Consider the following 24,922-nt stretch of genomic DNA (forward strand, 5'->3'; position numbering starts at 1 on the left):
ACACACAAAATCAAATATGTATACACAAATGCACAGAGAGAGACACACACGGAGGGTCTATGCCAGTCAACCAGTCTGAATATATTATAATTTTTTCCAACAATGAGATGCTGTCCTAAAGAGGGTCTCTCTCTCTCTCTCACGCACACACACACACACACATGGAGAGAGAAGCATGTTTTCAGTCAAGCAGCCTGGGAGCTGCTAAATTTGAATTCACAGAGGCTGTGTACTTTTTCCCGCCAAAACAGGTGCACACACGCAGCACAGAGACAGGATTTTTGTAGTCTATGGTCGTGTCCAAATTCATGGGCCGCATCCTCCTGAGGACCCGGCCTTCGTGGTCTACGTGGGCCGGGTCCTCAGAAGGTCGGGTAGGCCGGAAGTAAACGGCCATGAAATTGGACGGTCTAGCCTTCTGATTAGCGTCACCGCTGTCTCGATGGAGTTTAATAAACTCAGCCGTCTGCTCCTTGCTATCTAAAATATAACAGGACACTGGTGTAAATTCTCGACCGTCTCACACTTCTGTTTAATCAGTTTTCTGTTTCACGTTTAGTCAGCTGTGTAAAAACCAAGGAGGAACCCACCCGGGGGATTAATAAAGTTTTATTTTATCTAATCTAATCCAATAACTTTAATCTCAGCCAAACCGATTTACTCACGAACAAACAAAACACTGAAAAAAAGCCCAACAATAACATTTTTAGGTTGTCTAAGTGACTTATATATTACGTTTAACTCGAGCAGCGAAAGTCCGCGGTGATCTGAAAATGATGTGCCGGGAGTTGTGCCGTTCTCGGCCGCATCAGTAACCCTCGAGCTCCCGGCTAGCTATCGAGCTGGTGGGTAGCAGACGTCTCCGAAAACATCGAAGCACTTTTGCAAATATGCGATATCTTGATAAACCGAGCAGATATTTGATGTTTACACAGCTACTTTCTCGCCTGAAAATATATTAAAAGTTTCTTTTGTGACCCAGAAAGATTAGTATGAGTAATTTTAAAACTTAGTAGCAGCCACCATTGTTGGAAACTGGAGTTTGGCTGGGCCGCGCTATGAATTCTGGGATATGGTAGGCCACGAAGGACACACCCGACCCATCCTTCAAATTCGGGGAAAAGGAGGACGCATTTGTCGGCTGCATTCGGAGGAGTCTACGAATTTGGACAGCCTTTGGCGCGTCGCTGTGAAATAATCGATCTACAAATGCGGCCTCAGGAGGATGCAGCCCATGAATTTGGACACGACCTATTTCTCATAGTGGGGATTCCCCTCAAACAAATGACCATAATTTCCTAACTGTATTGGCCAGAACGGTCATTCTTACACCGTTTTGTTCAGAAGAGATGGGGGAATCGTCAAGTGTTGACAATTTATCATTAAAATATGAATTTTTAGAGATATATGACATCGATGACTTGTTGGCTTAGAAGCCACAAAGGCCCCAATATGCAAATTTGAATGCCTCAGCCCACATATATGATTGGCTGGCTGGGAAGCCGTCCAGGCCCTGATTTGTAAATTTGAATGTCTCATCCCTCAGATATGATTGGCTGGCTGGGAAGCCGTGCAGGCCCTGATATGTAAATTTGAATGCCTCAGTCCTCACAGAGGATTGGCTGCCTGGGGACCTGGCAGAAATATATAGAAATACTATGATTAAGCATAAATACTACATTTAGCAGAAATACTATATTAAGCACAAATCCTATAATAAGCAGAAGTACTATATTAAGCAATATAAATATCCTATAAAAATCCTATAAAAAGCAAAAATACTGTACTATGATTTGGTAGAAAAACTATAATTAATCAGAAATACTATATTTAGCACAAATCTTATAAAACAGCAGCAATGCTATGATTTAGCGCAATAGTAATAACTTAAACAGAAAAATTGGAAAAGCAAAATGGACAGCTGAAAAAATGCTGAACATGCCAAGGTATACTTGTTAAATGAAAAAAATCGGCAAAAAAAATATATATATAACAGCCACGCAATCACAAATATGGACACATATGGAAACACACATGCACAGAGAGAGACACACACAAGATCCAATTCAGTCAACCAGTCTAAATATATTGAATTTGAATCTTACAATGAGATCATCCCATAAAAAGGCTCTCTCTCTCTCTCTCTGTCACACACACACACACACACACACACACACACACACGCACACACACACACACACACACAATCCAATTCAGTCAACCAGTCCAAATATATTGAATTTAAATCTTACAATGAGATCATCCCATAAAAAGGCTTTCTCTCTCTCTCTCTCTCTCTCTCTCGCTCTCTGTCACACACACACACACACACACACACACACACTGAAGATATACTGGGACAAGCCTTATGTCTTAACTTTGCTTCGTTAAGGAGATATGACGATTCGAATATGCCTCTCATTACAGAAATCAAGCGGTGATTTTGAACAAGCTCTCCATTGACTTTCTATGGAGAGCTTTGCGACTTGTGTTGGTCTGAGGAGATTTGCCAAAATTCTATAAATCTCACAACAATGATAGTGACATTTTCGGAAAGCCAGCAAAAATACCTACGTTTTGATGTATAATTTGTGAAAGTTGAGTGAAAATTGAGCAAGTAGCAAGAAGTTGTTCGGACATGAAGAGAAGACTGCAAAACCTTCAGTGGCACACTGGAAGCCAAGTGCATAGCAACCATAACAACGCATGTATTTTGTGAAAAATCACAATTGTGCAACTGAAAACTTTAAGAGGCATAAAAGTAAAACGGTAAAAGATTTGAAAAAGCTGATTTATACCTGAATAGCCCAATAATTTGAGAACATTTTAAAGTTTGAATGGTTGTTCTACGTGAAAATATGAGGAAGTAGTTAAGTTTCAGAAACAAGCAAATTTTAGCAGAATTGCAGAAGTTTCCCATTCATTTCAATGGGACAAATTAAGCTTAATATTTTAAAAAGTATAATAGTGAAAAATACCAAAAGACATAGCACACATTAGCAGAAATAGCAGAATAGTTTAAAATTTGAACGGTGAAAATCGGCTGAAAATTGCGGAAGTAGTTAAGTGCCAAAAAGTGTACGGAAGTCCCAAGAGGAACTCAATAGTGTGGATGCTTAAAGCATCCACACAATTATGGCTACGTTCACACTGCAGGCGAAAGCGCATCAAATCCGATTTTTTTGACCCTATGCGACCCATATCCGATCATGGTCTGACAGTGTGAACGGCACAAATCGGATATTTTCAAATCCGATCTGGGTCACTTTCGTATGTGGTACTGAATCCGATACATATCCGATGTTTTAGAAAGCGACTGCTGTGTGAACGGTCAGGTCGCATTAAATCCCTCTTTTACGTCACTGACACGAGACAGACGCCAATTATCAGCGCCGGAGAAGACAAACCAAAAAAGCATGGCGGCGGAAACTGGAGACGGAGCGGGTCAGTGGACCGAAACTGAGGTTGCGGAATTGATTAGCATATGGGGAGACAATTCTATCCAAGCTAAACTTGAAGGGTCGTATCGCAACCGGGCTGTGTTCGAGTGCATTGCCAAAGAAATGATTGGACGAGGGCACAGGCGAACGTGGCTACAGTGTCAGAGGAAAGTCAAGAGCCTCAGAGCCAAGTTTAAAGAAGCTAAAGATATAAACAAACGAAGCGGACGTGGTCGAGTCACCTGCCCGTTTTATGATGAGCTTGACCGTATTTTGGGGGACAAACCCAGCTGTCAGCCAATAGAGCTGATCGATAGCTCCATTGAAACAGCTGAAGAGGAGCCTGAAAGTCCAGGGGCTAGCGCCAGTCCAGCTCCCAGCCTCAACAGTGAAAAAGTTAGGCTAACTTGTTGTAGTCATGTGTGGAGAATAAAACTAAGTACAAGTAACGTTACATTAAACGTACTGTATAACACATGTCTAAACACATAACAGAACTGAATAAATTACTGAACAAAAATTGAAAACATTCTATATGACAGCAATAGCGTAATTCTAAATGAAGGCTGAACTACATCAGCTGTAACCATGTATATAACTTTTTAATAGGTTGTATGGTTGTATTTTCGAAAGGCGCCTGTACACTGGGTGAGGATACTCCTGTGTCACTGACATTTGATTCTGCATCAGAGGAAAGTTCTTCATCTGCAGTGAGTGCAGATAATTCCATAAAGAAGAATGCACAAACCAGAAGTAAGTAACCCATATATCAAATAGAACATTGTTGTTGCAAACTTTTCATCATCACATTGAATAAAAACGTTTTTTCTAAGTAAGGTGTCATGTCGAGACCTCACAAGGCAAAATAATGAGTTAAATTTTACTCTAGATGTCTAAGCATGGATAAAGCACACATATCTTTTAATTAATACTACTCATTTTGTCAATGAGAGGGAAGGGTGAGATTGTAATGTAAGACATGCTGTAGATTGTACAATGTTTTTTAAATAAAAACCACGAGTTGACTCAAATGATCAAATACCCCAGTCTTAATTTCTGACCTGTACTGATATGGTGATGTTCTAATTTCTCCAAGGTGTGTACCAGAACTGCATATGGAAATTCCCTCTGTCCTTCAAACATAAAAATTATCCTTTTGTTGAAATAACACAAACAACTATTCCCTTTACAGATACATCTGCCAAGAGCAGGAAGAGAAAGTCAAAGATGGAGTCAACTTTGGAAATATTTGCGGACAAGATTACAAGCGCCTTGAAGAATGATGAGTCGGAGCTTCTGTTGAAGATGCAAGCAGCTCAGCATGAGCATGATCTTAAAGTGCTGTCCATGTTGACCCAGCTCATCACACGCCAACAACCACCTTTCTACCAGCAGGCAGTACAGGCTCCACATCTTTACTGCCCAACACAGTCTTCAGTCATCCATTCCCCTCCATACCCCATGGCTTCATCTCAGTCTCCACTATTTGAGATGTCCAATCAGTCTCTGTCTTTCCAACAAGATTTAGCTCAACCTCTTCCTTTTGGTAATGCCCTTTCACCATCTCACAATCCGGGTCAGCCCTTTAGACCAGAACGACCAAACCCTCGAGACCAGGCTCAGCATGCATCCTTTAACCAGGCCTTTATGTCATCCTACCCTCCTCCAGATGAACAGGATTAAACTACTTTAAGGCATTAGTTTAAATGTTATGAAAAGCAAGTTTTGCACATGGTTCACTTAATGTATTTTAAATGGATACTCCAAAAATATTTCAGTTAATGTTATGTTAATATTGTTTTGGAGGGGCTTTACTTTCAATGCAAAGTGTTGGTTATTTATCGTTGCATCCAAAAATGCTTTGTTTGTTGTTAGAGATTTTCAGTACTGCTGAAGGACAGTGGTTCTTTCAGATTTAATTTGTGCTTTTCATATGCAAACTTATATGTTTTGAGACAAACAACATTGCAATTTCAGTACTCAGAGGAAGAAGTGTACATGTTACACACGTCAAAATAAATATTTTCCATAAAAAAAAAAACTTTGAATGCTTTACTTTAAATTTTGTGAATGCATCACTTAAACATCAAGCTCAAATTTATTGACAATGAGATGAACCCATGGCTTTTGTGCCTTAACGTTGACTATGAAAAAATTGGGTCAGCACCTCTCTGATTCTTATTGGCTGAACATCTGGTAAGATGCCTCCTTCGGTACCTCTAGAATCACGCAGATCAGTTTTATCAGTTTCATTGTAAGCTTCACCATGTTTTTCACACACATTGTGGAGTGTGCAGCATGCAGCTATTATTGTGGGAACAGTGTGGATGTCCACATCAAGACGTTTCCCAAGGCACCTCCACCGACCCTTAAGTCGGCCAAATGCACACTCCACTGTCATCCTGGCTCTGCTGTGTCTCTGGTTGAAGTATTGTTGTTCTTCAGTTAGGGTTCCTGTATCTGCATATCCCTTCAGCAGCCAGCTTCGCAGGGGATATGCAGGGTCACCGAGCAGCATGACTGGAACTTCAACACCCATGATTTCTTCTGTAACCTAAAGATTATGTGAATACAAGGTGACATATATCAACAAGGAAGAATGGTAAAACAATTTTAATTACAATTCACTGTGTTCAAAGATACTGACTGGTGGAAATAGCTCCCCTCTCTCTGCCATTGTGTATATCTCAGAATTCTTGAGAACCCTGGCATCGTGGACGCTTCCTGGCCATCCAGTGTAGATGTTAGTGAAACTGTTGGGAAGACAACGTTTGGGAAACGTGAACATTTTATTTCTACTGTAAATCTGCAGATTCTGACAGATGTCTGCAACTATCCTTTGAAGCACTGATCTTCTCTAAAACAGCAATAAGGATAATTATCAGGAGATATGTAAACAGCAAAATAAATTCATAACTTAAGGCAAAATTGCGAAACGTAAAGTCCAAAACAAGTCTTTATATTACGGGCCATCAGTCAAACAATACTTTTTGGTCTGGGTATGGGTGACAGAAAATGCAATATATTTTAATAAAATATATGAAATCTGTGAGGTGGGTAGTATAAGTTTTACCTTTTAAGAGTAGTTTTACTTGTAAAAGTAACAGTTCACTACTATATTGAGCCACAGTTGATTACTTATGACAATTTATAAAGGATCACTCATTTGTTTAATAGTAATCATTTAAAAATATGTTACATAAAAAACAATACAAGTAAAGTGAGTTAAAATGCATAGGGATACCAATTACTGGAAGCAGGAAAGATGTGGGTAATTAGGAGAAAACAGAGAGACTGAAGGAAAACACAAAATGTTCATCACACTTCTGATCAAACAGTTACTTGCATAATTCTTTAGGTGACTACTTTTTGTCCAGCTCTGTATATATGTTTGAGCCATTCAAATGCATGTTTTTTTTCCCTTTCAATTTTTTCATAATTAGTAGATCATAGTATGCTTACCAGAATTGATGGTCGACGACGCCCTGAAGGAGGACAGAGTGCCAGCCTTTGCGGTTAAAATAATCACAGTGATTGTCCTCAGGAGCAGTGATGGGAATGTGACTCCCATCTATTGCTCCGGCACACTGTGGGAACCCCCATCGCTGTCTGAAGCCTTCAATAACTTGTATCAGGTCATCTCCTCGAGGCCATTTAATGTACTCAGGCATGAGGACATAGCGGACCGCAAAGCAGAATTCATGGACGATGGAACAAACTGTAGATTTGGCAACTCCGAACAGGTTTGACATGGTCCGATAACATGCGCCTGTTGCCAGCCAATACAGCCCGATTCCAACGCGCTTGCTCACAGGTATGGATTGGCGGAGATGAGTATCCTGTCTAAGCATTCTAGCTGAAAGGCGCTGACAGAGGTATTCAAGTGTTTGTCTTGACATCCTGAAATTGTGGATGAACTCCGTGTCAGTGAAGCCTCTCACATCCCAATCCCACCACTCCTGGTTCCGACTCCGTGTCCATATATACCTCTGCACGGAGGTAGCAGCCACTGCTCCAAACAAGGCCATTGTTAAAGCACGGACTCTCTTTTTTCTCAGTGTCCTCCTTTCTCTGATTAATTTGTCAAGATTTTGTCGGTTATGACTGTGCATAAATTGATAAACTGCTGCAACAACACCTACTCGCTCTGTAGCCGCCATTTTTACTTCCGTAAACAGAGCGTGTTGTGCGTGATGTCTTCTTTTGCGCATGCGGGTCGCTTTGAGGGCCGTGAACCGTTCACACTACAGCACGTTTGAAGTCGCATTTTATTTGTAGTGTGAACAAGCCCACATAAAAATCGGATTTGATCAAAAAATCGGAATTGAGCATTAAGACCTGCAGTGTGAACGTAGCCTATGACTCTGATGTGTTTCATGTGTAGCAGGATGGCCTTTAAACAGCATTCGCTGCAAGCATCCACATCGCCACACTTACTATTCTTTAAGCAGGCGTGCTGGGCTCCTCCTAAGGAAAGTTTGAAACTTCATTTCCTTCATGCTGGTGAACTTTTTACCAAATATTTTCATCAAAGCTTCTCCATCACTGACAGGGATTGTTTGGATCTTCACACTCATCTGCACCAACCCTAAAAAATGAGTCTCACTTTGCTCATATAATGCCAGGAGTGTCTCCATATTCCACAAAAGTCTATGCAAAAATGTATGGGCTCAAAATGTGGTCATAAATATTTTGTACTTGTAAATCGGTTTTGTACTTGTAAAAAAGATTTGTATGTGTAAAAAAAGATTTGTGCCTGCGTAAAAAAAGATTTGTGCGTGCGTAAAAAAGATTTGTATGTGTAAAAAAAAAATTTGTATGTGTAAAAAAGATTTGTGTGTGTAAAAAAGATTTGTGCGTGCGTAAAAAAAGATTTGTGTGTGTAAAAAAGATTTGTATGTGTAAAAAACATTTGTGTGTGCGTAAAAAAGATTTGTGTGTGGACTTAGAAAAAAACCCCTGCAAGTTACAACCACGAATTTTGACCCTATTTTTCTTCCTTTCATCTGATTGGTCAATGTCATGTCAATCACAAATGTAACAATCCAATCAGAGAACAGATGGGTTTGGCTGTCGAGGGGCGCTTTTTTTTTAACTGCAGGTCTTTGAAGGAAATAAATTAGTGATGGGATTTCCGGCTCTTTTTAGAGATCCGGCTCTTTCGGTTCGGCTCACTAAAAAGAGCTCCGAACCGGCTCTTCAGGTTGTTTTGTTGCTTTAATTAATTTATTATTAACAATACTATAAAACTGTGCACAAAAGGAATTACTAACGTTAAAAAAAGTGGTTTTATTTATATATGTTTATATATAAATATAAAACACATTTCTAGCATGAACTGAACTTCCAAAGCAGAGCTACTAGATCACTTAAATTACACAATTGAAAGCATGTGTGTATTTTGTTTGTGTATTTATACACAGGCACTCATATATATTCAAATAATTTTAAAAAAAGTTCATTTACCTGTTATTACCACACACCAAATCCGGTCGTTGGTACTTGCTGGCTTGTGTAGCCACAAGATAACAAACGCTACACACTGCGCCCAGCATCCTGGAGCACTTCTGTTGTCTTTTGTACGTGTTTTGAGTTTTTATGTGCTTCTGAGTTTTTACGTGTTTTTACGTGTTTTGGAGTTTGTACGTGCTTCAGGGTTTGTATGTGCTTCAGAGTTTGTGCTTTGTCTGTAGGGGCCACCGTAAATATACTTTTGTTTATTCACTCCACAAAAAATTTAATAAATAAATCATATAATACAAAAATCAACTATTCACATTTCAACTTTTAACTATTTCAATTTTCAGCTTTTTCCTTTTACAAATTTAAAGTGAAACAACACAAAACACTGCAAACCACAACACAATTAAATATAAATTGTAATATGAAAACAAAAAGAAGATGCATATTCTCTGTCATATGGGCCTGGATGAATAAACTTTCTGAATCCTTTATCATCTGCAACTGAAAATAGTTGTGGATGATTACTATACCTTTCTAATGTGATGTTGTTGTCCCTGGCTCTCTTTCTCTGTCTCGCCCTCTGGCTCTGTTCCTGTGCTACTGCGAGTGTAACTACCGCCCCTCCCCCCTCCTCTCAGCATAAAGCACAAGACTCGCGTGCAGAGTGAAGCGGAAAAAAAGTGCGAGAGAGAGGTTGAGAGAAAGAAAAGAGAAAAAAAAAAAACACGTGACGGCTCGCGATAAGGAGCCGGCTCTCGTCGTTCACTTCAAAGAGTCGGATCTAAGAGCCATTTCGTTCGCGAACGACCCATCACTAGAATAAATGCCCTTTTACATGCCAACCCAGCGTTTTCCTTCATCACCACGAAGGAAAACAGTCTGTGTTCGTCCGAGTTTGGTGATTTTTGTGTCACAGGACTACGTGTTTAATACAGGGACTTCCACAGCCTTTTCAACAGCGCTGCGGACGCAGGGGGGCAGTGTTTTGAAAATGACAGTCTTCATTACAAAGCTTTCTTCGTTATGAATTAGCATACATGTTTTTATTGAACATTTGAACTAGCAAAACCCCCCCACAAACTCTTGTAGTTCACATAAAGTCAGAGATAAAAACGACAAGGAGCAGGTGCATCTAGTACAGGTAGAGCTGCTGCAAAAACCCACAGAGCTCAGCAGCCAGCAACAAATTCTGGATCCTTTGCTTTTAGTTAGCATTAGCAGCACATCCTGCATCCGATGTGAAAGGACTTTTATGCTGCGCACTGTGACTCACAGCAATGGTCCCGGGTCAGCCCTGACGTTGTGTTAAACTAATCCTAAAGTAATAATATACCACATATACCACAACTTTTTCCTTTCAACAGCTGCTGAAAGTAAGGGGACCTAACTGCTATCGGATATTTATATAGAGATTACCCTTCAAGGACCTGGGCCCTATTTCAGGAAGCCGGTTTAGGGCAAACTCTGAGTAAGTATACCCTGAGTTAACGAAAACTCTGGGTTTTCGGTTTCACAAAGCGAGTTTAGATTAATCCTGAGTGAGTTACTATGACGACACACTCCGTGAAGCTAACCTGCCCCCTAACAGGTTTACTTCAACTAACCTTGACGTTCTCCGCCTCTTTGTCGGAAACCTGACTGTAGGAAGTGTCAGACATGGCGTGCCCCTTCCTTGAAGAGCCAGTAGATGTTGAAGCCCAAATTCTCCGCAGAGCTCTCCGCCGGGAGAGAGTGATTAGAGCGCGTTTGGACATCTTATCATTTCCTGATGACGTAAATACTCGGATACATCCGGATACTCGAGACAGAATTCACAATGTGTTTTTGGGACTTTCAGGTGTTTGGACCAATGTTTTCTTTTCTGATCAAACCAGAAAGCTTTAATGAGCAGCTGGATTTGTGTCACATTAACTGGCTGGACTCAGAGGACATCGAAATGCAGCTGATTGAACTGAAAAGCTCGACTCTCGACTCGACTCTTCAAAGTTTGCAGAACTACAAACGCAGCTGGAATCCACAGCTGTGCGTGTTCATGGAGCTGCATGTTCACCTGCTGGACATCACTACCTGACAGGTTTAACTGTCTTCAGAACATTGCAGAGGCCTTATTGACAGTATTTGGCTCTAATATCTGTGTGAGCAGATTTTCTCTCACATGAAGAGAGTCCTCAGGTCTGAATGCTGGACACTCGGAGACCTGTGTCTCTGAGTGGGAGACCAGAGATCACATTAACATGTGTGTCCCTGTATTAACAAACATGCCATATTGGCCCAGTTTATTTTTTCTTATCATTGTTGTGAGGAGACCATAAATAGCATTTGTATTTTCTGTTGTACAGTTCATTTGCTGTTATGGATAAAAAGTCTTTTTTGTTTCAAAATAGCTGATAACTATTTGCTGATAGCTGCCAACATCTGCGCACAAATATAATCCTATGAAGTGGTTCTATATAGTGTGTCATTTATTGCTAATGCAATCATATGGCACATTGACTTCTGAGGAAATTTTAGATGCACTCATCATCAGAAAGGTTGCCGACCTAAACCAGGGGGTTTAGAGCATCATAGAGTTTTTGTGGTTTGTTTTCTTTAAGTCATTTCACAGATTTTCTCTATAATTTCAATTCCTTGAATAAAACAACAAATTTAGGGGATGATTTTGTAATCCGACTTTATGTATGAAAGATTTGACTAAACGTAAAACAATCTTCCAACTCAGTCGTCATTCTTATCTTGTGAAATCAAACCAAATGTTCTGTTGTCTCTAAATCAGGGATTGATGAAATCTTTGATTGCATCCATTTATGAACATGTTCTCATTCATATTAAATCGTAGTCTAAGTCCTTCTTTAGAGGGATAAATGTCCTTCTGAAGGCCCAGTTGTTCTCACTGAGGCCTCCCCACCAAATTTTAATTTCTCTTTTTCTATTAGAAGTGGTAAGAGAAGTGGTGGGACTGCATCTTTGGCCAACAACACACTCACCTCCAAACAAATTTTATTTGATCATTTTACCACTTTTGAATTCCATGCTATTGTTTTCAGCAGCCCTCCAGTTTTATCTGTCACAATTTATAGACCACCTAAAGACAGCGCTGCTTTTATCAAGGAATTCTCAGAATTTTTAACAAACATACATTCAAAATATAATATGATAATTTTAACCGGTGATTTTAACCTGCACATAGATAATCCTTCTGACCCTGCATCAAAAGAATTCTTAAACATTCTTCACTGTTTGGATTTTACCCAGCACGTCACACAGCCGACTCACAACAGAGGACACACTCTGGATCTGGTCATCACCCATGGGCTGTCCACCAGCGTGTCCTCTGTTGTTGACTTGGCTGTCTCTGACCACTACTGTGTGTTTTTTAACATCACCGGTTTTATTCAGCGGGAGACCTCGGTGCGAACTGTGAGGAGGCACTATCTAACCTCTGAAGTGGCTGCAAATTTTACCAGGGTTTTAGACGAATGCCCCCCTGTGATTTTACCTGCACCCTGCGATTTGATTTTTAATCATTTTAACAGCAAACTGAAGAAAAGCCTCGACTCCGTTGCTCCACTCACCACCAAAAACACGCATCACCCTGGAGAAACGAAGAAGTCAAAAAACTCAAAAGAAATTGCAGGGCAGCAGAAAGGAGATGGAGGAAAAATAAAAATACTATCAACCATCAAATATTTTGCGAGCAACTTAAATTGTACAATAATACATTAAGGAACTCAAGAAATTCATACTTCGCCAAAATAATCAGTAATAACAAAAATAATCCCAAGCTCCTCTTTTCCACTATAGATCATTTATTTAACCCTGATTTTAACAGCTCCCATAGAAGCCCCACAGACTCACTCTGTGAGCAGTTTGCAGACCACTTCAGGGGAAAGGTCAGCGCCATCAGATCTGATATTTTATCTAATCGCGATACGTTTGTAAACACATCTGAGGGCTCGATTGTACCCGAGGAGACACTGGACAGCTTTGTCCTGGTTAATGCTGAGAACCTTCAGAAAGTTTTCTCCACAGTGAGACCCACCACATGTCTTTTAGATCCAATCCCTTCTTCACTCTTTAAAACACTTTATGGATTTTTTGAGGCTGAGCTTTTATACATGATGAATTGCTCTCTTCAGTTGGGTGTCTTCCCTGCTGCCTTTAAAACGGCGGTGGTGAGGCCCCTTCTGAAGAAGAGCAATTTGGATTGTAATGATTTTAATAACTACAGACCTGTATCCAACTTACCATTTTTAAGTAAAATCTTAGAAAAACTTGTTTTTACTCAGATTACTGATTTTCTGAATGATAGACAGATCCTGGAGATATTCCAGTCTGGATTTAGGGTGAACCACAGCACAGAGACGGCTCTCCTAAAGGTTCTGTTAGGGAAAATATTATAAAACACTTCTTCAGTAAAGACTTCAGAGAAGAGAAACACAGGCAGTTTTACTTGTTGCTTAGCAAGGGCAGCTCTGAGCTCTCGCACGAGAGTGAGGGCTCAGAGACTCACACTCAGAGACTGCCCCAGTCTTTATTTATAGTTCCTGTGTGTGTGTGTGTGTGTGTGTGTGTGTGTGTGTGTGTGTGTGTGTGTGTGTGTGTGTTGCTGATCAAAGGGTCATAAAGCACAAAAGGTACATCCTTGGTCAGGAGAAGGGTGACCCCCCCCCCTCACCCTGGATAACACAGTGAGGAAGTCCAGCAGTTCATCTATATGTAAAGAAGGCACTTAAACTAAAACAGACATAGCTACGTTAATCCTACCGTAAAACAATAAGGCAAGGTACGAGCTCTCATGCTCCCAGGACGTGGGGGTGCATTCCTGGGATGCACACCAAGCTTGCAGCCTGCTAAAGATCACACACAAAGTCTTCATGTTCCAACAGGCCAAAGTTATCATCATCATTTGTCACAGCTGTATATGCAGCAACAGTAGAAAATATTATGCGGTTAATCATAAGTTTTAGGCATGGCAATATACACGTTACAAAGACACAAAATAAAAGTAAAAATATCCCAACTCCGATGAGTAGTCTTTTTAGCACCTGTAACCAGGAGCCAGTGTAAAGCCAAGAAAACCAGTCACTTGTATCACTTACATAGTCCTGATTTTGAGCCTGTTGGATCTGTCTCAAAACATTCAAGGCGTCAGTCATGTTTAATGAGTGTACATCGTCTGGTATGTAAGTGCAGCATGTGTTGTTGAAGAGGACGCAGAGTCCCCCTCTCTCTGCTAATATCATGTCCAGATTCTATTTGATGTTGCATCGCTGTAATCCGTAATGCATCGATTTCCTGGTTCTGCTGTTCGTTGATCTTACATGAAGCGTTCAGGAAAAGTCCAAACCGGTAATCCAGAGTTTCAATTCTCAGCATGTTTTTTCCAGCTCCCACCCAGGGGAACAATGAATGGAGTACTTTCTGTCCAGTAGTCCATAACTTGAATTCCTTGGGCACGTCGCCTCCCCATATCGGGTCATGTGCTTGAAGTTTAGGAATCGCTAATCTTTTTTTTTTTTTTTTCCCCGGCGTACTGTAGAAGTGGTGTTCACTGCAGTCAACCTGAAGGTGTGGTCTGACAGGAATATAGGAGCACATGTCCCTGTCCAGTCTGGGGGCAGTATGAAATATGCCCGTTGTCCACATAACCAGGCCATTCCTTGCACCCAGTACGTGCCGTTAGAGGGTCCACTCATGTTCACAGGTGCGCCCTCTCCGTGGCCTGCAGTTTGGACACAGTTTGTGGTGTCTCCAAGGGGTCTGTTACCTTTCTCTTGCTGGTAACACATGGAGTGGTTCTTTCCTGGCACTTGGTCCAGGAACACTGGGAAATGGATAGAGATATTCCGATTTGTCACATTGAAGTCGATCCAAAAGAGTTGATCACATGTTCTATTACTAAGTCCAACAGCGTGTGAGATTTTATCGTCGATGATGATTCGGCTGTGTTGGAATCCAATGCCAGCAAAGCTGGCTGCACACTTTGCTTGAGTGTTGTTCATATATTCGCCATATAATGTGGGGTGTGTCGACGTGCTGGGCATATGAGAACAGACATAACAGTCTGTATTTGCCGATTCTGCCTTTGTTCTGTCGTGGATATAACGGTACCAGGCATTATTCATCCATGGATGAATGTGATCTTGCGTCATGTCCCTTAGGTGAGAGTTGTCGTGTGTCCATCTCTTCTGCCTGCCTCCTGGTTCAGCTGAAGTCCTGTAAGGGTGAGCATCGTAGTCAAGGTAACCAAGAGGGTCCACCTCCCCATGGTTGCACACAGATCCGTCACACCTCGCACTTGGTTGCCCTAGAGTTGATCAGAGGCTGGAGGTTGAAGTGCGAGCTTACCCTACGGGGGCTCAATCAGCACTCCCCCCTCACCACTGAAACAACCAAGTGTGAGATTTCTCTAATGTGCTGTCTTGGGGGTGCTGGGTCCAGTTATTTTACTGCTGTTATGATCCCAGCAGTCTTCAGTGTGCCATCGTATGCTCAGTATAGTGACACAGCATTAGGTGATGTTCATAGGAAACTGCTGTCATCACCACCATAGCTTCTGGTTCCTGTGCTTTCACAGAATCATGATGCCATCCTTAGATTCCCTCTGCGCTGTCGATGGAGCTTGGCACGCTCCCCTCATCCTTCAGGTGCTCGTCTGTTGTCCACAATCTCCTCTGTTGGCCTCTGGAAATCCCCTTTGGCACAGCTCTCATTCCAACGCAGTTTCATGGTCCTTGCTGTGGCTCCAAAGTCTGATCTCATGATGGGCCCCAACCAGCTTGACCTTTGACCTCAACCACTGCCTGGTGCTGTCAGCTATGCCTGGAATGTTTCTCGCTTCTCACTGGGCCTCTGAAGATTTCCCAGGAGATTACTGCTGCACCTGTATTTCAGAAAAACTTCTATTTGGAGAGCATGTCAACAATCATCAAACCACATTCTTTAGTTCAGTGAACTTCACTTATAGGACATCAAAGCCTCATCTGAAACTGGATGCACCACTTGCATAGGTTTAATACCCGTTGAATGAACTGTTAATCACACAAATCGCTGCAAAAATCATATAAAACAAAATTTAATGTTAATTCATTGTTTCATGTTAATCCTGGATCCCTCCTCTTGACTCATGGACACTTCCATGAGTCAACTCATCAAAACCAGATTCCTGTCTTAAAGAAAAAGTTAAATAGATCATATCCCAGGTAACATCAGGGCATCTGCTCCTCTGGAGCAGCACCACCCTGGACTTATAATCCTGCAATAAAAGATGTTAGTGTGTTTTGTATATTAAATTCGCATAATAAAACTGGCTCCGCCAGGAGCCTGCATACACACCATCATGGCCTGGAAAGCAAGATCTAGAAATGAAATGAAACTTCACACTTATAAACAATTATATCATAAGAGTAATAAAGCATTCAACATCAGCAAGACAAGTGTCATGTACAGGTTTTCTCAAATCAGTAAATTACAACTATTACCCTAATTTGCCTCAGACATGGATCATCCCATGTACTCAGTTAACATTAATGTAATCGGTGACTTCTCTTAAGCAAAGTCACTCCACTCATATTACTAGGAGCTCAAAAGTGGCCAGCAGATGAGCTCCATTTTAAACTATTCCATAAACACTGCATCTCTTATTTGTTTTCTCATGTCACTTGTCCGCTTCTGCTGAATCCTCCATACATTCGCTTAGAAAAAACAAACATTAGCAATACACATTGACCGTGGTCAGACGCAGGTCGACAAGTTCCAGAGGTGCCATAAAAACACTATAAAGTCAACCATCCATAGCCGTGGACAGAATGTTATTCACATCATCAAAGTAACCTTCACATTTTCCCAAAAACACAGTGCAACAGCATCACCAACTCATAACCTGTAAACACAGTTTCTTCACACATAAACCCAGAAATCCTGTAGTAGGAAAAAACATCAACCAGTTGTCCTGGTATAAATCATGTGATCAAACCACATGAAGAACTGTAATGCTGTAGAAAAGAAAATGCAAATGTTAGCGCTGCGCAGGTGTGTACACACTTTCTCACAGTTTCTTTTACCAGTCAGTCAGTTTTCTTTCCTTTCACTCACTCATTCATACATTCATTCTTTCTTTCTTTGCTGATAGTGGAATCGATTGTCGCATTTAGTTTCCACTTCCAGCAAAATGACGTCATCTCAAAAAGAAAAAAGAACTTTAGATCGGATTACATCGCTGAATCCTTTTTAGGCCGGGACTTTCATTTAATATTGTCCCAATAAGTGGCTTTCTCCAGAGCCCATTTTAATGTGGAGAAAACTCACTTGTAACGGCTTTCTCGACCGGTCGTATAGCACTTTCAATTCCCGACGTGCAGATCTGCTTAAAGAAAAGAAATTGACAAACAGAATCAGTGCCTGTTCAAAAATGAAAAATAACAGATTATCAAACCAAACTTTCAGTGCACTGTGAAAGTATCAAAATAAAAAGGCCTTGTTAAGTCATGACACAAACTCCTCATCAACTTCACAACAGGAGAAGAATCATCAGCTAGATTCACTCCAAACCAACCATCAGCTGCACAACACACAACATAACCCTAATGTCATATTAACTTATGAGTTTAATCACCAGGGCCCTGTTTCAGGAAGCCGGTTTAGAAAACTCAGAGTGAAAAACGATACGCAGGGTTGAGTAACCCCGAACTGTCCAACTCGGAATATTCGGTTTCAGAAAGGCTGATAACAAGTAGTTCAATCAACGCGGAGTTGCTTTAACCCCAAGTGAAGCGCGCGGATGAGGATACATAAAGCCCTGATAAGCGGAGCACAGATTAAGCGAGTCACCATGGAGACGGAGGGAAAGAAGGCGCGGTCAATGTATTTTACAGCGCTTGAGGCCGAAATTCTGATGGCAGCATATGCCGATAACATGCAAATTTCTCAGAAAAAAAGTAACACAGCCTCAGCTGCAAAAGAAAGGGAGCATGCATGGCAAAACATAGCCGACAGAGTCAATGCGTGAGTGTTAATATAAACATTGATCTAGGGATTTCCGTTATTTTAATCATATGTTATTTTATTTGTTATTTTACACATTTTATTTTGTGACGTGATGTGAGCGCAGGTGCAACCCAACAGGCCCCAAATGTTCCTGGCAGCAAGTAAAAATGAAATATAAAAATATAGTCCAAACAGGTAAGGTGTAATTGTATTATGAGCCATAGTGCTTGGTCTGTTTGTCCCATGTAAATCAATTACAGTTAGAGGCTACATTAATTTTCTTTCTGTAAGCACTTATTGAAATTATCTGAGCACATTACAAGTACATATTTGCTTACTCTGTATGCTCAAATGTGGCCCGTTATAGCCAACAGAAAAAAAGCGGAGGCCCAAAAAACAGGTGGGGGTCCTCCACCACCACCACTCACAGAGGCTGAGCAGTTGGCCCTCAGCCAAAACAGTGGGCGCCCTGTGGCCGAAGGCATCTCTGTGGGGACATCCTCTGAGTCAATAACCCCGCAAGACACAAGTGCCTACATAGGGGGTAAATTCAAAATAATACATGATGTGCATACATCCTTTCTTCACAGTCACCTTTGCAGTGCTACTCATTCATTTGATAAACTCTTTACCATAATGAATTTTTTTGTAGTGAAGTTATTTTCCTACTGATTTTGCCTTCCCTCAGTCTTGGTTGTCTTTGAGAGCATAATGACAATGAAGTGTAAGGTGCTTGGTATGTTTGTTAATTGCCATTTGGTCCCTTGTAAGTTATAAGTGACCTGTATAAACCTCATATTCTATCAGTTGATGGTGATGGTGTACTGCATCTGGTGCAGCCTCCTGTTGAGCCAGACCAACATGCAGTTGTGAGTACTCTTAATACTCCACAGATTATATGAGTTCACAGTAGAACAGCAATGTTGTTTATTTCTTTACTACAGGAAAATAATGAAGAAACATTGACAGCTGTTACAGAGGAGGAAGCAACAGAGACACTTTATGAGGTTTACATCTTTTAATACTTTGTGTACAGGAAATACAGGCGACCAATAAAGCCAGTTGAACAGAAAATCTGTTTATTCTTCTTTCAACATGTTGAGGTGATGGGTCAAAGGAAATGATTGTGACATATGGTGTCTCTGACTGCGCTTCCATCTTGTATGTCCGTGGGAGGGTCAGGATGTTCATGGTTTGGATCACTGCTGATGTTTGGTTCAGAAGGACAGTGTTCTCCTCTAATTGTGGCAATGTTGTGAAGAATCACACATGCCACAATAATGTCACATGCCCTTTCTGGGGTGACCCTGAGTCTTTGCAGGCACTGGAACCGGGCCTTAAGCATTCCGATAGTCATTTCAATTCTGGCTCTTGTCCTGCAATTAGCCAGATTATATCGCTGCTGTGGGCCCGGTTCAGGGTCAGGGTAAGGGGTAAGCAAATAGGGTAAACATGGATACCCCCTATCACCAAGCAAGTAGCCAGTGAACTCTCCTAAGACAGAAGGATACACTTCAGTTCAAATGTCCCTGAAGCAATTGGTCTTTATATATTTTAAAGTATTCTCAACTCACCATGTCCAAATTTTGTGCTCAGTGTACATTCACGGAATATTTGTGAGTCATGGACAGAGCCTGGCCACTTGGCTTCCACATTTGTGATAATGTTGGCAGCATCATATATGATCTTCACAGTGCAGAGAACACAAATTAGCATCCATTACTATAATGAAATAATTTGTTAGTTTGAAATGCTACAGGGAACTATGTACCTGCACATTAATGCTGTGGAAAGACTTCCTGTTCACATAGTCTCCTTCATTTACTGAAGGAGCAATGATTGTGAGTGCCATCTATACACGCCTGGGAACCCTGAAAATAAATGTAAAATTTAAGTAGTAGTGCAAGTATCACCACATCATAAATTAAGTTTTGTTCATCCTGATACCTGCAATTTTGTGGCATCCCTCTTTGATAAATCTTGTGGGTCTATGACCGGGGAACACCACAGACGAGTACAGGAGACGTTTCAGTGCAACTGTAACATTCCTGACTGCCCGACAGACGGTAGCCTTGGAAACGTGCTCAGCGTCACCAATATTATACAGAAAGCTCCCGTTTGCAAAAAACCGAAGTGCAATACAAATAATATGTAATGAACTGAGAGCATGTCCGCGATGTGTTACATGCGTAATATTAGGCCTGAGGATGTTATCCAAATAACTTATAGATTGTGCTGAGAACCGGTGACGTTCACACAGAAAATCATCAGGAAATGATAAAATGTCCAAACTCGCTCTAATCACTCTCTCCCGGCGGAGAGCTCTGTGGAGAATTTGGGCTTCACGATCTACTGGCTCTTCAAGGAAGGGACACGCCATGTCCGACACTTCCTACTGTCAGGTTTCCGACAAAGGGGCGGAGACAGTCAGGGTTAGTTGTAGTAAACCTGCTAGGGGGCAGGTTAGCTTCACGGAGTGTGTCGTCATAGTGACTCACTGAGGCTTCATCTGAACTCGCTTTGTGAAACCGAAAACCCAGAGTTTTCGTTAACTCAGGGTATACTTACTCAGTTTTTCCACTAAACCGGCTTCCTGAAACAGGGCCCAGGTCTGTGCTCTTCACTCATCTAACCCACAGATCTATTTTATTCAGTTTTCCTTTTTTCCCTTCATCATAAAACATGTGACATGCTGTCATGCACTTCACAAAAGAAGTTTGTTCTGATGTATTCAGAGTTGTGTATCTAAATACAGGATTCACTCGCACATCAAAACAGGAAACTCAGTGTTTTAGAGTCTCCACTCAACACACAACAAACTCCAACACATCTCATTCACTCGTGCTAGAATTCAATCACCTTTCATTAATCTAAGACCGATCAACTAATTTGCATATCAGCTATTAACCCACTAAGTTGACAGGACAACAGAAAAGCATGTTCAAAATAGTATCACAAAAATAGAATTTCCCTCATACAGTAAATTACTTGTGCTGCATCAATCAAGCAGGAAGCTTCTCCCAATTTACTATATTAACTAAATTTATTGTCTGATCACTGGTTGGTCAAACCAGGATCTTTTTCCCACAAAAGTTAAATTGTTGTCCTGCAACCTAGAGAGTCAATTTTTTTGCATTGGATAAATTCAGTATTTGATAACAAGTGTCTGCTAAATTGACACTATTTTAACACTGATGAAAGATAACAAGCTAATTTTCATTGCATGTGTGTTTGTGTTATTAGGCAGGTCTAATGCATGTCTGTGGAGCTGCGTCTCCAGCAGGGCATGTTCTTAAAGCTGCCTTTCCTACACACTTCTCTACTATTATTTGATCATTTCTTAACTGATGTGCTGAGTCCACTGGTCTTTGCATCACACTAAGTGACTTGGACAAGATGATAAACAGACTCACGCTTAAGATGTTGTCTAATCTTCATGAGTTATTTTGTGTTTGGAAGTGTTAGTAGGGTTAATGCATGTTCTGCTTGTGTGTGATTTTGTATATGTTTCTTTTTTGCAGTGTTTCAGACTCCTTCACAATTTTCCAACTTAAGCAGTCAGTTTTGTTTTTCCCAGGTTTGTTAACCCAAATTTTGATTTCCCACATTAAATAATTCCTATGTGTTCTCACCACTCCTCTCACTCTGTTGTCCTCTCACTCTGTTGTCCTCTCCCACTTCAACAGTCCAACAGCCTGCAGTTCTCCTTCAGCTTTGTCCTGTGTTCCACTGTCTCTTTTTCTCCAAAGGTGGCAAATGTCAAACTCCAACAGTCTACTCAGTTCTCCTCAAAAGTTTTCTTCACATGCACAGTGAAGTTGCAGCTTGTTGTAAACACAGTGCCATTCATCCGATCAGTCAGGATGATGGGTTTGCTCTTCTTCTCTGATGCTGTTTGTCCACATTGCTACTAGAGCAGGGCGATATGGCCAAAAATATTTATCACGATATATATTTGAAAATTTGCGATAACGATATAACTGACGATATAATTGATGCGAGACAAAATACAACTCCACAACATTACTTGCGCAAAAAGACAAGCTTCCATTTATTTTCACTTAAACAAGAAGCTGGTTTTTATGTACATTAAAGCTTTATAAAAATGTAACAGTGCAAATGCAAATTCCTTGCTGAAAGTTTAACCAAAAGGCATTTCCAGTAGAAATGTGCTGACATATCCTGAGCATAACCATGTATAATATCCACTGAAGTTAAAAAGAGGTGCTTTGCGACATTAAACTGCAGTGTGCAGTACGCATTTTTCGGACCATAAGGTGCACGGGATTATAAGGCACATTAAGCAAAACAAAGCAGTCAGATAAATCAAACTTTATTAAACTCATTCTTCTTGCTTCCTCCACTTCTATACCATTGATTCATTAATGTTGAATTCTCTGGCAGCTGCTCTATTCCCATGTTGTTGCAGTATATTAAAGACTAACCTCGTATTGTGGATGGATTATCTCAGTTGTTCTCCTGACTGAAGTTTGGTCCGTTTACAGTATCCTGCCATGCGATTGCATTTGTCTCTAACCATGAGGAACCTTCACGTTAACTTTTATAAGTGGAAAAGTGTTAGTGTTCGTCCTCCAGCTTCACTGTTTATGTTATGCTAACATAGCTGTGTCGCTAGCAATCACGTAGCACATCATTATCACATCACCAGCTAGCCCAACTTCAGTAACCCTACAAACGTCACTGCTGTGTAGCTTCCTGTCTTCATTTACGTTGGAAGTGATAGCAGAGCTGTACGTTTGAATTTTTTCAGAAATCTCTGTCAGAACATGCAATATCATGCTTAGGTAACTAGCGAAACTAGCGAGCTAACTTCCGCTAGCTTCCTGCTAACTTCTAACTCCGTTAAATGTAATAACTTTTGTTTTCATGGATGCCTGGAAATTAAACTTCATAGTTACACCTGGTAAAGCAGCAATGCTGATCGTTTTATTAAAGATAAAAGAATTGAGACAGTTTTTAACTCTCAGTGATGCTGCAGTGTTCGTTTGACCTGAAGAATACAGAGTTTAGGACCCAGATTACTCCCAGATTTAAGAGCATCTTAGTCTGACAAATACGAAAATAACGACGGCCGCTTGCATGTTCTGCAAAGAAATGTGCTTTGTTGTGTATCTGACGGACAAACACCAAACCAGTTCCACATCACTGAAGTTGCACCATTTTTACAAACCAATTCTGGTTCATCTGTTTCACTCAACAATCGGCCATGTGCGTATGAAAACAAAGGCACTGCGCATGCGCGTTTTACTCCCATTCTATCGCGATATTTCATTTTCCTATCGTTGCCTAACATTATACCGGTATTACCGTGAACGGTATAATATGGCCCAGCCCTAATTGCTACTACTTGCTGGGACTCTTTGCTCAGGACTTTGCTGCTGTCTCTTTATCTGCCATGTTATTGCTCTTTGGAGCTGCATTCCTTGTCTTCAGGGAGGTGTGAGAGCTTGTGAGGTTGAGAAACACATGAAGCTGTAAACAAGTCAGCCAGAAACTTGGCCTGCATGTTTCCAATGATGTTAAACTATAACTTTCTTCCGACCGCTGCATGTGGAAAATTGATTCAGGTCTGCTTTTCATCTGAAAATGACAAACTAAGACATGTTCATTATTCTCATCACTGCTTAATCAACACACATCCCTCTCTCTCTCTGTGTGTGTTTTTGTGAACAGTCCTTTCTTAAAAGCAGAAAATGAAATTGTAGTTGTTTTTTGGCTGATCAACACAAAACCTTTTTCCTATGACTTTTTTTTTTTTTTATATATATCTACAATAGCTGGTGACCTGCAGAATCACCGCTCACAATCAGAGGCAATTACTTTTACACAGCGCACAAAAACACCGTGACGTCAAACACACTCACTTCTGCTTAGATCACAATTACACTTCATTCGTCAACGATCTACACACCACGTGCTGCCCAATAAAAACTTTGCAGTATGTTTCATCCTCTTTCATGACAGACTTACACAGTTTGCAGCAAGCAACGCGACTTACACCAAAACCCAGGCTACGTGTACACAACACGTCACAGAATTCCGTTAACACCGCTTTAGGTTTCCTTCTGTGCTGCTGCGTTCACTTACTGGCACTCACACATGCATGCGCTCATTCACACTCTTTTTAAGGCCTATAATCCCCCTTACCGCGGCGAGCTCTTTCCTCCTTAACATTGGTGGAGAAACCATTCACTCAACGCCCTTAACTGCGGAGTCCCTTTTTATTTTATAGAGCTCTATCCTCCTTTCGGTGGAGAAACCGTCCTTAATTTGTCACGAGATAATTTCGGCTACCTCTAAAACCTAAATCTAATTCAGCTCCTTTCGGCGAACCCAACCTAATTTATCACGTCACTTTTAAATCTTTGCGGCCGTTTTATATACCAAAATAGTGTTTCTCACCCCTGACGTCCCACTGACGGTTCGGATCATCAGACTGAATCCCAGCGCCGTGGACCTGGTCACCGGCCCAGACTCGAATTCATGCCCTGGGACTCTCTCCTCGTCTAAAAGGGCTGTGCACAGACTTCGGTGCCAGCTCCCCACGGCGTCAGGAATCAGTGTTCTTTTAAACAGATTGAAACACATGGTGGGCCTCTCTGGTGCTGTACATAACTGGTTCACTTCCTATCTCTCAGACAGAACTTTTATGGTGAGTATGGATACATGCTCCTCTAAGATCCATAAAATGACATGTGGTGTGCCTCAAGGGTCGGTTCTAGGCCCTGTACTTTTTAATTTGCATATGCTCCCTCTCGGCAGTGTCATCAGGAGGCATGGAGTGAACTTCCACAGTTACGCTGATGACACGCAGCTGTACATCTCTGTGTCTCCTGATGACACCAGACCAATGGATGCCCTTTTTAACTGTATTTTAGATATAAGATCTTGGATGGCAGAAAACTTTTTACAGCTTAACCAGGACAAAACTGAAGTCTTAATCATCGGTCCCGAGGCTCAGAGAGAGAAACTCTTGTCTAAATTACAGGCATTTTCACTATGTCCTTCGCTAC

At 41.1% G+C, this 24,922-nt stretch overlaps 2 long non-coding RNA genes across 3 annotated transcripts in view; both read right to left on the minus strand.

The window, feature by feature from the left end:
- Positions 1-24,922, minus strand: part of LOC145425295 (uncharacterized) — a 43,439-nt gene that overhangs the window by 8,117 nt on the left and 10,400 nt on the right. The window lies entirely within an intron of this gene.
- Positions 18,888-19,724, minus strand: LOC145425314 (uncharacterized). The gene is made up of 2 exons (XR_013905980.1): positions 19,463-19,724; positions 18,888-19,382 (listed from the first exon to the last, which is right to left on the minus strand). It is a non-coding gene; the product is annotated as an uncharacterized LOC145425314 (long non-coding RNA).

Source organism: Astatotilapia calliptera, chromosome 3 (genome assembly GCF_964374335.1).
Source record: "Astatotilapia calliptera chromosome 3, fAstCal68.1, whole genome shotgun sequence".
NCBI classification, from domain to species: domain Eukaryota; kingdom Metazoa; phylum Chordata; class Actinopteri; order Cichliformes; family Cichlidae; genus Astatotilapia; species Astatotilapia calliptera.